The sequence below is a fragment of the Harmonia axyridis genome, chromosome 5, assembly GCF_914767665.1.
Source record: "Harmonia axyridis chromosome 5, icHarAxyr1.1, whole genome shotgun sequence".
Classification (NCBI taxonomy): Eukaryota; Metazoa; Arthropoda; class Insecta; order Coleoptera; family Coccinellidae; genus Harmonia; species Harmonia axyridis.
Genome location: NC_059505.1, coordinates 39,194,859 through 39,208,377, shown reverse-complemented (window position 1 = coordinate 39,208,377; position 13,519 = coordinate 39,194,859). Strand labels below are relative to the sequence as shown.

Sequence of the window (13,519 nt, the reverse complement as noted above, 5' to 3'; positions counted from 1 at the left end):
ATGTTCATATGATACGCATATTAGTATTATCAAATTTTAGGTTTTTTTGGTTTTTTTCTCCTCCTGAAACTCTTTCTTGTAGGTATTAGGCCAATTGAAAAGTCCCCGGTCTGATGCACAGATGGCGGTGCTAGTATTAAATCCATATAATTTTTAGTTAGTACCAACCTTCAAACGATACGTGTCAAAATTTGACAGCAGTCCGATCATTAGCTTGTGAGATATTGCGTTGTGAGTGTAGCTACATTTGTTATTTGAAACAAGATGAAAAAAAAAGAATTTCGTGTCCTGATAAAATATTGCTTTTTGAAGGAAAAATACAGTGAAGCTAAATCTTGGCTTGATGAAGCGTTTCCGGGGTCTACACCAGGAAAATCAACCATCATTGATTAGTATGCTAAGTTTAAACGTGGTGAAATGAGCACCGAAGACGGTGAACGCAGTGGACACCCAAAAGGGGCTGTCACCGATGAAAAAATCAAAAAAGTTCACAAAATAATTTTGAATGACCGTAAAGTGAAGTTGATCGAGATAGCAGACAATGTGAAGAAATCATCTGAACGTATACATCATATTCTTCACAAATTGTACATGAGAAATCTGTGAGCAAAATGGGTGCCGCGCGAGCTCACAATCGATCAAAAACAACAACGTGTTAATGATTCTGAGCAGTGTTTGAAGCTGTTTAAGTGCAATAAACCTGAATTTTTGCGTCGATATGTGACAATGGATAAAACATGGCTCCATCATTTCACTTTGGAGTCCAATCGACATTCAGTTGAGTGGACTGCACACGAAGAACCGAATCCAAAGCGAGTCAGCTGGCAAGGTTATGGCATCAGTGTTCTGGGATGTGCAAGGTATAATATTCATTGATTACGTCCAAACAGGCCAGACCATCAACAGCGATTATTATATAGGTTTGAAGGATGAAACCGTTGAAAAACGGCCCCATTTGAAGAAAAAAAGGTGCTGTTTCATAAAGACAATGAGCCGTGTCACAAATCAATGGCGAAATTGCATGAATTGGGCTTCGAATTGCTTCTGCATGTACCGTATTCGGCAGATCTGGCCCCCAGCGACTTTTCCCTGTTCTCAGACCCCAAAAGAAACTCGCTGGCAAGAAATGTAGCGCCAATGAAGAAGCAATTGCCTAAACTGAGACCTATTTTGAAGCGAAAGACAAATCGAAGTACAAAAATTGTATCGGAAAGTTGGAAGATCGCTATAATCACTGTATCGCCCTCGAAGGCAACTATATTGATAATAAAATCGAATTTTGCCAAAAAAAAATGTGTTTTACTATAGTAGACTGGGGACTTTTCAATTGGCCTGTTAAGATCTAAAGGTTCCATACACGTCAGAGTTTACTTCGAAATTTCGAGAACCCAAACAAAATCATTTCCCGTCCAGTAAAAAGTAACTAAACCAAATATTCCTTCATCCGCGACGTCGAATGCAGCATCCCCACGTCCCGGAACGCAGATCCTCCGGTTCTTCTCCGATCCCAGTTGCAGCATCCGGCAGAGGTCGCCTCGACGGCCGACATCGCCGTCGCCGTTTCGGACTTGTAGATTCCCAACGGGTCGCGAGGTGCGTTGTCAGTGCTACCGCCGTCCGTGCAAACGCAGTCCTCGTCGTCGTCTTCAGCGGTTCTCGGTGCCCCGCGTCAACCTCTGAGAGAAATCTTCGGGTCCAGGTGGTCTGTTTGATTGTCGCTGCATACGCCGAGTGTAGGCTCAGGTAGGTGACCATGTGGGACCATTGGTTTGGGGTATGGTGGAGGTCATGCTTGGAGGGGGAGTGGACCAGACTTGCACGTGTTTCAACTCTAGGGGGGGAAGGTGGATTTGGAATTTTGGGGGTTTTGGGGTAGTTTTGTTGAAGTTATGAGGGGAGTGTAGGATTTGTTGTTGGGTATTAATTTGAGATAGGTTGGGGAGCTTCTGCGCGCTTTTTGAGCTTTCGTTCTCCGAAGCGATCGCTTCAAAATTAATGCCAAGTAGATCTGCCAAAAGAAGTATCTTGTTACTTTTGAAGTATCTGAGTGATTCTACCTCAGTTCATTAGATTTTATCATAGAGTAATAAACATAGATAGAGGGAGTATAAGCAATTTTTACATGTCCCCAACATGGTTAGATTACGTTGTCGGATTGTGATCCTATATTTTTAAATCTACAATTTTACTGTAACGTCATAAATGTACATTATATTGAATTAAATATATTTTTTTGAGTGATTCCCGATTAAATATGCAAATTTGAATATTTGGAATCTAAAATTTTTCCGAATTGTCGAATTTATATTAAGCAAAATATTTATTATTTTCTGTATCTACTTGCTGAAATCCAAGGTTCGGCCACTTTTGCTCTCCTAGTGTCATCGGTTGTTTCACGTCGTTTGGTGCGCTTGAAGTTTGTTTTCAATATATTGTTTATTAATATGAAACGTTGATTCACTATGAAACATGAAAAGTGCGTTCTTTGTGGAGAAACTCGCGAATTGAGTGAAATATCGTATCACTGATATCTTTTCATTTCCGCGCGCTTCAATTCAAATTTGATAGTTCATGGTGGGGACAAAATTTGCTTACTGAAAATGACATATGCTCCCTCTATCTATTTTTATAACTCTGAGCATTTTATTCAAACGAAAAGCTGCTTGATTACTTTGAAGTATCTAAGTAACTTTACTTCAGTTACTTTATGTTGTGGAAAGAAATAAATATTATCTTATATACTTCAAACGAAAAATATCTTAGCTTTCGAAAAGTATCTTAGTTACTGGCTAGTAAATATCCAAGCTACTTTCAACATTATATCTTTCAATGTCGAACTCGATTTATAAAAAAAACTGAAAACATTCTCAACAATCGTTTAATAAAAAACATGATATATATTATATATCTAAGTTTCCTTTTGAGCGCTCCTTCCTCGAACAGAGCGCTATATAAGTTTTAATAATAATAACAAGTTTTTAATGAACAACTCTGACATCTACAGAAAGTTACGTAATTTATAATTATTAGATATTTTGCACCTAACTCCCTGAATAGTTGTGTTGTGCATCACTTGAAAGTCTTCATTGAAGAAAAATATCTCATTCACAGTGTGTTCACAGTACATACACACTACAGGGTGATTCAAAATTCAGTATCAAGATTTCAGGGGCGTATTTTTTAGGTCAAAATAAGACTTTTCCTCCATGAACATGAGTCCGAAAACGCTTCATTACCAAACTACAAAAATTCAAGATTTTTTTTCAGTTTTTTTCTTCTTAGATCTTTCAGTTTTTGAGGTATTGAGATCAATTTTGAAATATAGGTTACGCCTTAGGGTTTACATCATCTACTATGCCGAGTGATTGTAACAAGTTACAGGAAGATTTATTTTCAGGGGTCGAGCCCTTTTTCGCTTTTTTTGTAGTATGCCGCTGATGGAATCTAACATGTGAAATTAATTCTATATTTTGTTCATAAACTTTTTTGTCTTTTTTGATTTTTACGCATCTGCGATCGTTATCGAAAAACACTAACATATTTTTATGGAAGAAATGCTTATATCAACTTGAAGAATACGCTCCTGAAATCTTTTTCACTGTCGAGAAAGTGCTTCACGACGACCCAAAAATGCTTTTTTTTTGTTTTTACTTGTCAAATGTCAAAAGATGGCAGTTACCCTGTTAGTGGCTCTTCCAATAAAATATCCTACTGGAAAACCCTTTATATAAAGAATAACCATATCAAGCTTCGTGCAATATTTAGCGTTGATAACTCCATTTAAACCATAGAAAATCCTACAGGATAATAAATGAAGAAAACACTGAGCGTTCGTCATTTATGCGCATGAAGAAAGTAACAGGAATTGATTTTTGAAAAAGTAGGAATTGTCGAAATTCATTTTGCTGACCTTTATACCTTTCAATTCAAATAATCAGTTTGAGGCAAGAATTGGATTCTTATCCTGATCATATGATTAAAAATTTTTTCGAAGATTGAAATATTCGTTGGCCAGGGCTGAAGGACTCAGGACCATTGGCCTAAATACAGTTATATTCGTTGCATCTAAAAATTAATCCAAAAAACTTCTAATCTTCAAATAACTCCTTGACAGAGCTAAATATGTTCAAGACAACGGTCACCCATTCAAATACTGATCCCGCCCAAAGCTGCTTAGTTTCCACAACAAAATAAAACTGTATCTGTCTCATGGAACAGATATTTGGCGGAGTTTCCAAACAGCTCATATTTACGATGTACACGCAAATGTTGAAAGAGATCCCGCCAACCAAACCACACTTCCATTGTTTCCAAATTGCCATATAAGCATTCTTGAAACGTACGTGCACTATTTAACGAGCGTATCTCGAAAACAGCCGACCATAAAACTAAATATACTACATTACATTCCGTCTCGTAAATTTTGAATATTTTGGCCCGATTATGATTTTAATTCGCAAATCGAATTTGTCGTTACCGATGGAAATTCATAGTCAGTTTTACGAATGGCTGATTCGATTTTGATTTTCGCCCGGTTGATAATAATGGATGATTGAATACGTCCATAAATATTCAGTTGGATGATTGTTTGAGGATGATCTGGAACAAATTTCGGCATGATGAATATTTCGATTGCTCGAATTAGGGGAAATTGGGAAATGCGGGCTGCTGGTGATTGTTTCGTCGTTGATGAACATTAGTCGCACGCGTATTTACCTGTCATGTTACCTCGAATAAAGACCAAAGGTGACCTACTTGCATGTGCAATAGCACCCGATACCATAACACCTACTGTCCGGTATACATGACGCCCAACATCAAACTGAGGTTCACGTCTTTCTCCCCGACGTCGTCTAACCCTTCTTCGGTCATCATGTGCACCGAAGGAGAATCGAGATTCATCAGAAAAGACGAACTGATGTCATTCCACATTCCAATGTTGACGTTCTCTGCACCACTGTAATCGTTGCCGGCGATGCTCAACCGTCAGAGATAAAACAGGATGGGGTCGATAATGCTGCAGTCCAAAAGACCTTACAGGATGGCTTTGTTCCCCTAACCACTCATCAGCCAAAGATCGAGTTGTCGCAAATCGTTGTCTAATGGCCATAAGTCTTAGACGTCGATCTTGAACTTCATTTGTGCCCCTTCGACGTCCGGTGCCTACTCTTCTTCGATTTTGGTCATTATCAAACCACGCTTGACAACATCCCATAACAGTAGTTGGCTTTCTGTTCGTACGGTTAGCAATTTCTCGAAATGACAACCCCACCTCCCGTAGACCAATAATTCGACCTCTTTGAAATTCACTTAGCTGGCGATAATTTCCGCGTACGCGTGCTCTAGGCATTTAAACAACAACTAAAAATCGACTTTGGATCTCCTCGAACAGCTGGTTTTTGGTGAAATTCAAAAAAACTTGCAAAAAACGAACTACAATATTTAAGTAACAAAAATTGTTTACAGGAAAAAACATTCTCGATTTTCTTCTTGAAATTCAATCATTTAATCCTAGCTATACTATCTACGTTTCACAAAAAAAAAAATGAAATTTAAACAGCTCCTTCTCAGTGTTGCAGTTTCTTCGACAGTTATTATAATTTTCATCTCCATCAAAGTATGTAGAAATATACGGGAGATCCCATTTGAAAAAAAAGTCAAAGAGATATCCCATGAAATATCAGTTTGCAGAAAATGCAATTAACGTCATTGAATTCAACGTAAAAAACTGTCACAAAAATGTTTTTACAGGAATGAAAAATTTTTCAACAGAAGAAAAGTTATAGCAATATTTCGAAAAGAACATATTTGAAAAACACCCTGTAACTTAACGATGATAGCTATGGAATTGCGGTTTTCGACAATGAGTTTATCATGAAAATGGCCCTCAGACACAGACATCAGTTTTCGTCTATCTAGTATTGGAATAGGACTTTCCATTCAAAAGTTTCCAATTTGGCCCAACCTGTAGAATTTAATCGAAATTTAGTGAAAAATCAGAGATATTGAAGTTTTCTGAAGGAAAACTATATGTTTAGTTAATTATCTTTTGTTCGGACGATAAACTGGAAGATCAAAAAAAAAAAAAAAATTCAGTAAATTTCGACAAAACTATAAATTAATGAAACTGGACAAAGCGCAACATTCACGCACTAACGACCGTCAGACAATTAATTGTTATAACGGCCAGCAAAATACAAAATAAGGGACCCTGCACCATCTGGTGGCGGTCCAGCGGATGATGAGATAGGAATAATAAACCTTCCGGGGAATTTCTCATTCCTCTTTAATATTCTCCGGGTGCATCCCTCTCTCTCCTAAGTCCACCTTTTACGCCTAAAATCCGGTACGATTACAGAAAGAGGGATTTCTAAAGGTTGGCGCACACTATCGCTCACAGTGCTTCTCAACCCGAATCATTGTGTGGGATTTCCACTTACACTCCTTCGTGACTGATTCTGGAAAGCTTCATATTGCCTTGGTAAACACTCCTCATCTTGATTTTTCCTGCATTTCACATTTCACCGCCAAAGGTTGGCTACTTCTTTCCTGAATTTAGTGAAAATAGCATGTGAACCTCTGTCAATCTGATTAAACCTTCACTAAGCTCCTTATCTGATCATATATTGCTACCATCGAAACTGGAAAACAAGCCCTCCATTTGGTAACACCCCTAAATCATAATACTTAATACCATCTAACATCTGGTCAGGAAAATGAAGTAATTCTGCCAATGGTGCCATTGGTGTTGGAGAAAAGTGGTATTGAAGGCACTAAACGAGTAAATTACCTAATTAGTGGAAAGAAAAATGAGGATAACGTATGGAAACAATGAGAAAAATTAAGGATAAACTGGTGAATAATGTTCACGAATAGGGTTCAGATGAACCCTTCTACGAGCTAAGGAATTCACACTTCATAGTAGCAATCCAGCTGTGGTATCTGAGGAATAAGGAATCTCTTCACAAGAATACCCTTGAAAAGTTTCGTCGAATTTTCATCGTTCTTTTCAGTTAAGATTTATTGAGGGACTGATGAGCGCCCTCTCAGTACAAGTAGGACAAAAGCAGATGAAACTTGCATATTTTGGAAATTGGATGCACATAGATGAACTTGGCAAATATCCAAAACTAGCCAGCTTCAGCACACTTCTGGATAATTCTGGTATGAATATATGCTCAAGAGAAAACTCAAAGGGATACATATATCACAACAGAGAGTCAAGCCAAGCTGAGAATCTGCCGTTTGACCATAAAGGAACTAGCTAGAGGTAACAATGTGTCACTCCTATAGGTCAAGCACAGTGGTATCGGTGTCAAAAAGATGGACGAATTTCCGAAAAAAGCATCAATGGTGATATTTGCCGAACCTGAAAAAAGCTATAGGGCGGAGATCCTGCAGTGAGAACTGAGAAGCAAAGAGATCCTCTGAAGAAACACATCCAGACTTCGCGCGAGCAAAATTCTGCCGTCCTGCACCAAGAAGCTTGAATTGAAAGAGAAGCAAGAGTTGAGATTCGGATTGTTGGGAAACAGCTTACAAGGCACTGTGGGTAAGAAATTTCATTTCTGCTGAATGGCCCTATAAGAAGATAAGATTTACAAGATGTTCAATTCGGAGGAAGAAACAGTCGGGTACGTCCTATGTGAACCTCTAGAATTGGATTACATAAGCATCAAAAACCTAGCCAGTTCTCAATATGATTGCCAAGGCATTATCAACACCAGAGTGTTGATAAATCCAACCACATCTTTAGTAGCCATAGAAGATTTCCTTAAGTATGATTTAGTAGTGTATTCGAACAAAAGATCAAAAATGGGAGCAGTTCTGGAAGTCTAATCTCTAGCCAACCAACTTCGAATCTAAACTAGCTTCAAATTGTTGAGGAACTGCTGGTACTGCATTATTAGTATAAACACCTTCCGAACCACAAGGTCCTGCCAGCTGGTGAAATTTGCAGTAAATTGGACATAGAAATAGCTATATTATGCGAATATCCACTAGTCAACCTAAGAAGCACATTTCAGGGTATTTATTTATTTATTATTTGAACTGGGATCGTTGTGGATCGGTAAGCCTTCCGGGAACTGCGATCATGTAGATCTTTTGTTCTCTACCCTACTCATTCATGGAAACCCAAGGAGGTCTTCAATGGCGTTGATAACTGACAACCTCCTAAGGGGCCTTGACCGTTTCCTCACGGGTATCCAGGACCGACTTCCCTATATGAATGGTTCTTAGGCCAGCCAGCTCTGGACACTTTCAAACCATGTGTTCAGCTGTGTCTGCTTCTGATCCACAGAGACTGCAAATCTCATATGCTGACTTTTCTATATGGCACAAATGATGTTTGTACCGACAGTGCCCCGTCAGCAGTCACACCATCATCCGAAGCTCGGCTTGTGACAGCTTCAAGAGCTTTCTGGCGTAGGTGGCACGAATTTCTTGGCCTGATCCAGGAGTGTTTGTCAAATGGGTTATCCTGTTCAACTCCTATTGCTGGACCGCTGCTTCATATTGGTCTTTTTCTAGCCCATAGAAAGGCTAGGTCTAGCAGCTGTTAACCTTAATGCACTTTTTGCAAGTTCATCGGCTTTTTCATTTCCTTCAACACCACAGTGCCCTGGTGCCCATAGTAGAGTCACTTTATTGCCTCTGGCCAGTTGCCTTATGGTGCTACGGCACTCCCAGGTCAACAGGGATCCCTGGCAGTACGATTCCAGGGAAGTACTGAACCCCCCCTTGCAGGAAAGATGACTTTATTTAGGAGAAAGTTAATTGCATTGTACCTTTCACGTTGTTATATAATCTCAAGATGTTGTGAAGTATATAAACGTTATATAAAAACGGTAGTAGTCCCACCATCACCTGAAGCTCAGCTCGTTATAGCTTTAAGAGATTTCTGGCAGAGGTAGGTGAAATCATCACGAATTTCTTGGCCCGAGTATGTCCAGGACATCTCAGGGTTAGCTTGTTGTAAATTATGGCACCCATGAATTATGTAAGATTTGGAAATACGGTGGAGATCTCCTAGGAAACTATCCAGCAAGATATGGAACAGAAGTTCAAACTGGTAGCAGAATAATGAACATCATAATACTTGTGCAGTTAAAAGCGGTTATTTCGCTAGATACTCCAATGTGCTCCGACCTTTAGCCTTAGCCAGCGTGGAATGTTAATTGCAGAGCACCAAAACCCCCTCCCCTCCTCTTCTTTTCACCCGCACCGGACGTGTCCACGCGCGTATTCACAACGTAATCAAAACCTGGATGCTTTATGACCCGGAAAGAATCCGGCAATCGGTTGAACCCTCTTTGCCCACCGGAAAATATGTAAAATTCTCGCCCTCGTTCTAATTTCGGGATAGGAACCGGGATTATAGGGGTTTTTTCAGCATGCTCTTCCCATGTTTAATTCGGGATGGGGGCTGCTGATTCTGGACCTATGTTATTTCGGAGATAACGTTCTTTGCGTCAGTCTCTAGGGCTTTCTTTACGGCCTTTTTTGATAAGAAAAAAGATTGGGGAGGGATGAGGAGAAGGAAATCTGTGCCAGATGAAAGTTTTATGTCTATCTCGCTTGTGTAGTTTAGGAAGGATTTTGTGATGAAACTGATGTGGAGGTGAGTTTTGGAATCTTTGGGGATATGGTTCTTCTAATTGTAAATAAGTTGGTTTTGGCTTTACTACATAAACGTACAACTTTGATTTCGCCGTTTTTTCAGAAATTCGAGGATTTTTTGTAAAATACTGGTTATAACGGGTGTTTTTTTTTCGAGGTATATAACTTTAAGTTGGCATTACTCTTCAAGATGGCGACCGATTCAACGGCTGTCAAGTGATTTATTCTCAGTTTGGTTTGGCAATTCATCATAAATAGACTCACTCCTGAACAACGCTTGAAAATAGTGCCATTTTATTTCGAAAATAATGGTTCTGTGCGGAATACGTATCGCGCACTATGTCCATTAGCGATGAAGCGCACTTCTGGTTGAATGGCTACGTCAACAAACAAAACTGCCGTATTTGGAGTGAAGCTAATCCTCTAATGTATGATGAAACACCGTTACATCCAGAAAAACTGAATGTTTGGTGCGCTTTATGGGCTGGTGGAATCATTGGTCCGTACTTCTTCAAAAACGATGATTGTCAGAACGTTACAGTCAATGGTGATCGGTATAGAGGCATGATTACTAACTTTTTCATTCCTGAATTGAACAACCATGATGTGCAGGAGCTGTGGTTCCAACAAGACGGTGCAACATGTCACACAGCTCGTGCTACAATCGATTTATTGAAAGACACGTTTGGTGACCGCCTAATTTCACGTTTTGGACCCGTGAATTGGTCTCCAAGATCTTGTGATTTAACACCGCTAGACTACTTTCTGTGGGGCTATGTAAAATCATTGGTCTATGCGGATAAGCCACAAACCCTTGACCATTTGGAAGACAACATTCGCCGTGTTATTGCCGATATACGGCCACAAATGTTGGAAAAAGTCATCGAAAATTGGACGTCCAGATTGGGCTACATCTGAGCCAGCCGTGTCAGTCATATGCCAGATCTCATATTTAAAATGTAATGCAACAAGTTTATCTTGTGGATAAATAAAATTCATGTCAATCGAATAATTCATCGTTGTTTTATTGCAATTTGAAGTTCTATAGCTCTAAAAAAAGGATTGTCCATCGATGGCCACTATTTTCTTTGAAGAAGAGCAATATTTGTTATTATTTGGTTTAATATCTTGTAGTGTTTTCAACAGAACCTTTTATGCACTATCTTTCTTTGTTCTATTCCTATAATCTTCTGATTTTGTTTGCTACAGGCATAAGTAACTATGAATTCAAGTTTATTGCTTCATGTTTGTCGGTCAAGAATTCAAGCCAGTCTGTAATTTTTGCGTGACATATATGTGTGTTGATTTTTATCCATACCCTGAGCATCAAAGAACCAGCAACAATGTCCGACGAGCATGTGAGTTATTTTATGACCGCCTTAACATAACCTTCATATTTGGTTACTTGATTTTTTGAAGAATCAGGTTGAAGAAAGAGTTATTTCGTATTTCAAGCCCTTCTTTTTCCACTAAGTATATCTTGTTCGTTGTTGGTCACATCGTATCATACTAACGCTTCTCTGATAGTATTGCTTGATCTGTTCAGTTGTAGACTATCGTGCGTCGAATATGGAGACCTGAAAGGAAGAAATTCGCAATATTTTACATTGTTATCATCTAAAGGGGAAAAATGCATCAAAAACAAGCAAAAAACTTTTTGCGATGTATCTATACGAGAACGATACTCTTTCAGTTCATGTTCCACAACAATAAATTGATCGATTCCGTTCTGGTGTAGTGAAGTGAATGATGCACCACGCTCTAGTAGGCCTGCCGTCGAAAATGTCGATAAAATCATGGTAAATATTGAGATAGGCCATCACGTTAGCACCCTCAGCCTCAGTATTCCCTAGGAGCTGAACATTGATCTTGAAACCATTTTGTATAATTTGTAGAAGGCTGGATTGAAAATAAAGCTCGATGTTAGGGTACACAGGTTTATACGCCTCATGGACCAAATTTCCATCTGCAAATTGTTGCTGAATCGCAACAAAATCGACCCATTTCTGTAGTGGATGGTGCCTGAAGATGAAAAATGGGTCACTTACAACTGTCAAGCGACATATATTGTGGTCTGAAACTAACGTAGACCATGACCAAGTCCTTATTGATGACCAGGATGGTGTTGCTGTGTGTTTGGTGGGATTAGTAGGAAATACTCTACTGAACTGTTCCCCTGTGGTCAAACATTCATCGAATGCAGAATTGGAGGATTACTTGATCAAGAATCGTGTCAAATGCAAAAAGAATTGGCAGGATCATTGAGAGTGACGCAACAAGCCAATTCAAAACGCCTGAACAGCTGCTTGCAAGATGAAGACGGAAGTGATTTCATCGCATTGTGACTGGAGACGAAAAATGGGTTCATTACGATAATTCCAAGAGCAGAAAATCATGAGGATATCCCGGCCATGCTTCCAAGTCGACGGCCAAACCGAATATTTACGGTTCCAAAGTCATGCTCAGTATTTGGTGAGACCAGCTCGGCTTAGTGTATTATGAGTTGTTAAAACCGACTGAAATAATTACAGGCGATCATTATCGAACGCAATTAATGCGTTTGAGCCGAGTATTGAAATACAAACGGCCTCAATACAACGACAGATATTTGATTTTACAGCATGACAACGCTCGACCCCATGTTGCGAAAGTGGTCAATACATACTTGGAAACGTTGAAATGGGAAGTCTTACCCCAACCGCCGAATTCTCCAGACGTTGCTTCCTCGGACTATCACTTGTTTAGATCAATGTCACACTGCCTGGCTGACCTGCACTTCCAGTCTTATGAAGAAGTAAAAAATTGGATCGAATCGTGGATCGCTTCAAAAGATGACCAATTTTTCATCGCGGGATTCATACGCTGCCGGAAAGATGGGAGAAAGTAGTGGCCAGCAATGGAAAATATTTTGAATCATAAATGTATATCCAGTTTTTTACGAAAAAGCCTCGAATTTCGGAAAAAAACAGCGGAAGCAAAGTTGTACGCCTATGAAATTTGGCGTTTATATGAAGAATAACAATTACAATTTCAAGTCTTAAGCGACGATTACTCCCCTGGATATCACATATATACCATTAAACAGTTATGTAATATCCTTGGGTACACTTGGCGCAGAATGAACGAGCGTTCAAAAGCACCCGACTTATAAATATTTAGTGATAGATTCGCAGTAATAAAATTCAAAGCCAGTCTCTTAGGGTGGCTTAGGGTGTTTTCCTCCCCCATAGCCGGCTCTGATATTCCTCTAATGGAAATCCAGTCATCCCTCGAAAAATTTCCAAATGATTTCCATTAATCATTTCCAACATCCCCCAAATTTAACAACTTCATTAAAACCAACCCCAATTTTCGTCAGTTGAAAGTTCGGGACCCCCCCTCCCTCCCAATCTCAAACGACAGATTGCTCCCCACTTTTTCTCCTGGACTAAGGTATGGAACTCCAACAGGAGTTTCTTCTTCAACCCCCACCCCTTCAACTAGCGAGGGTAATCTTCCGGAGCTTCCAAATGAAATTCAGTTTCAGGTGAAGGGAAGCAAAGAATTAATTACAATCCGTGCCTGCCTCGCTTTTTAGGACAGAATGGCTTTTTGACTGAATTTCACCTGTAATTTGCGCACGCTCATTGGCTGACGTCCAACGACAGAATTTTTATTGGCCGCCGTGAAGGGTTGAAAAAAAAGAAAGAGGTTTTTCACAGAGGACACTTGACCGAACGAGATGTAATTGTCGCTTTCCAGGAATCTCTGGAAAGGAACGAAGGCCGCTTAGGCTAAATGAGAACTCTGCTTCAGTCCTTTCATTTGGAAATGCCCCTTTTGTGATCACGCAGTTTTTGGTCGAGGGTTGCAATTCTGGATTGAATTCTTTACGCTATTCAGTTCAATTGGCAATTAT

At 39.5% G+C, this 13,519-nt stretch overlaps 1 protein-coding gene across 1 annotated transcript in view; it reads left to right on the top strand.

Moving 5' to 3' along the window:
• Positions 1–1,588: 1,588 nt before the first annotated feature.
• LOC123680755 (5-hydroxytryptamine receptor-like) overlaps positions 1,589–13,519 on the top strand; it is a 146,242-nt gene continuing 134,311 nt past the window's right edge. Inside the window, exon 1 of the mRNA XM_045618810.1 lies at positions 1,589–1,743. The gene's annotated coding sequence lies outside the window, so the exon portion shown is untranslated. The remainder of the gene's footprint in view (positions 1,744–13,519) is intronic.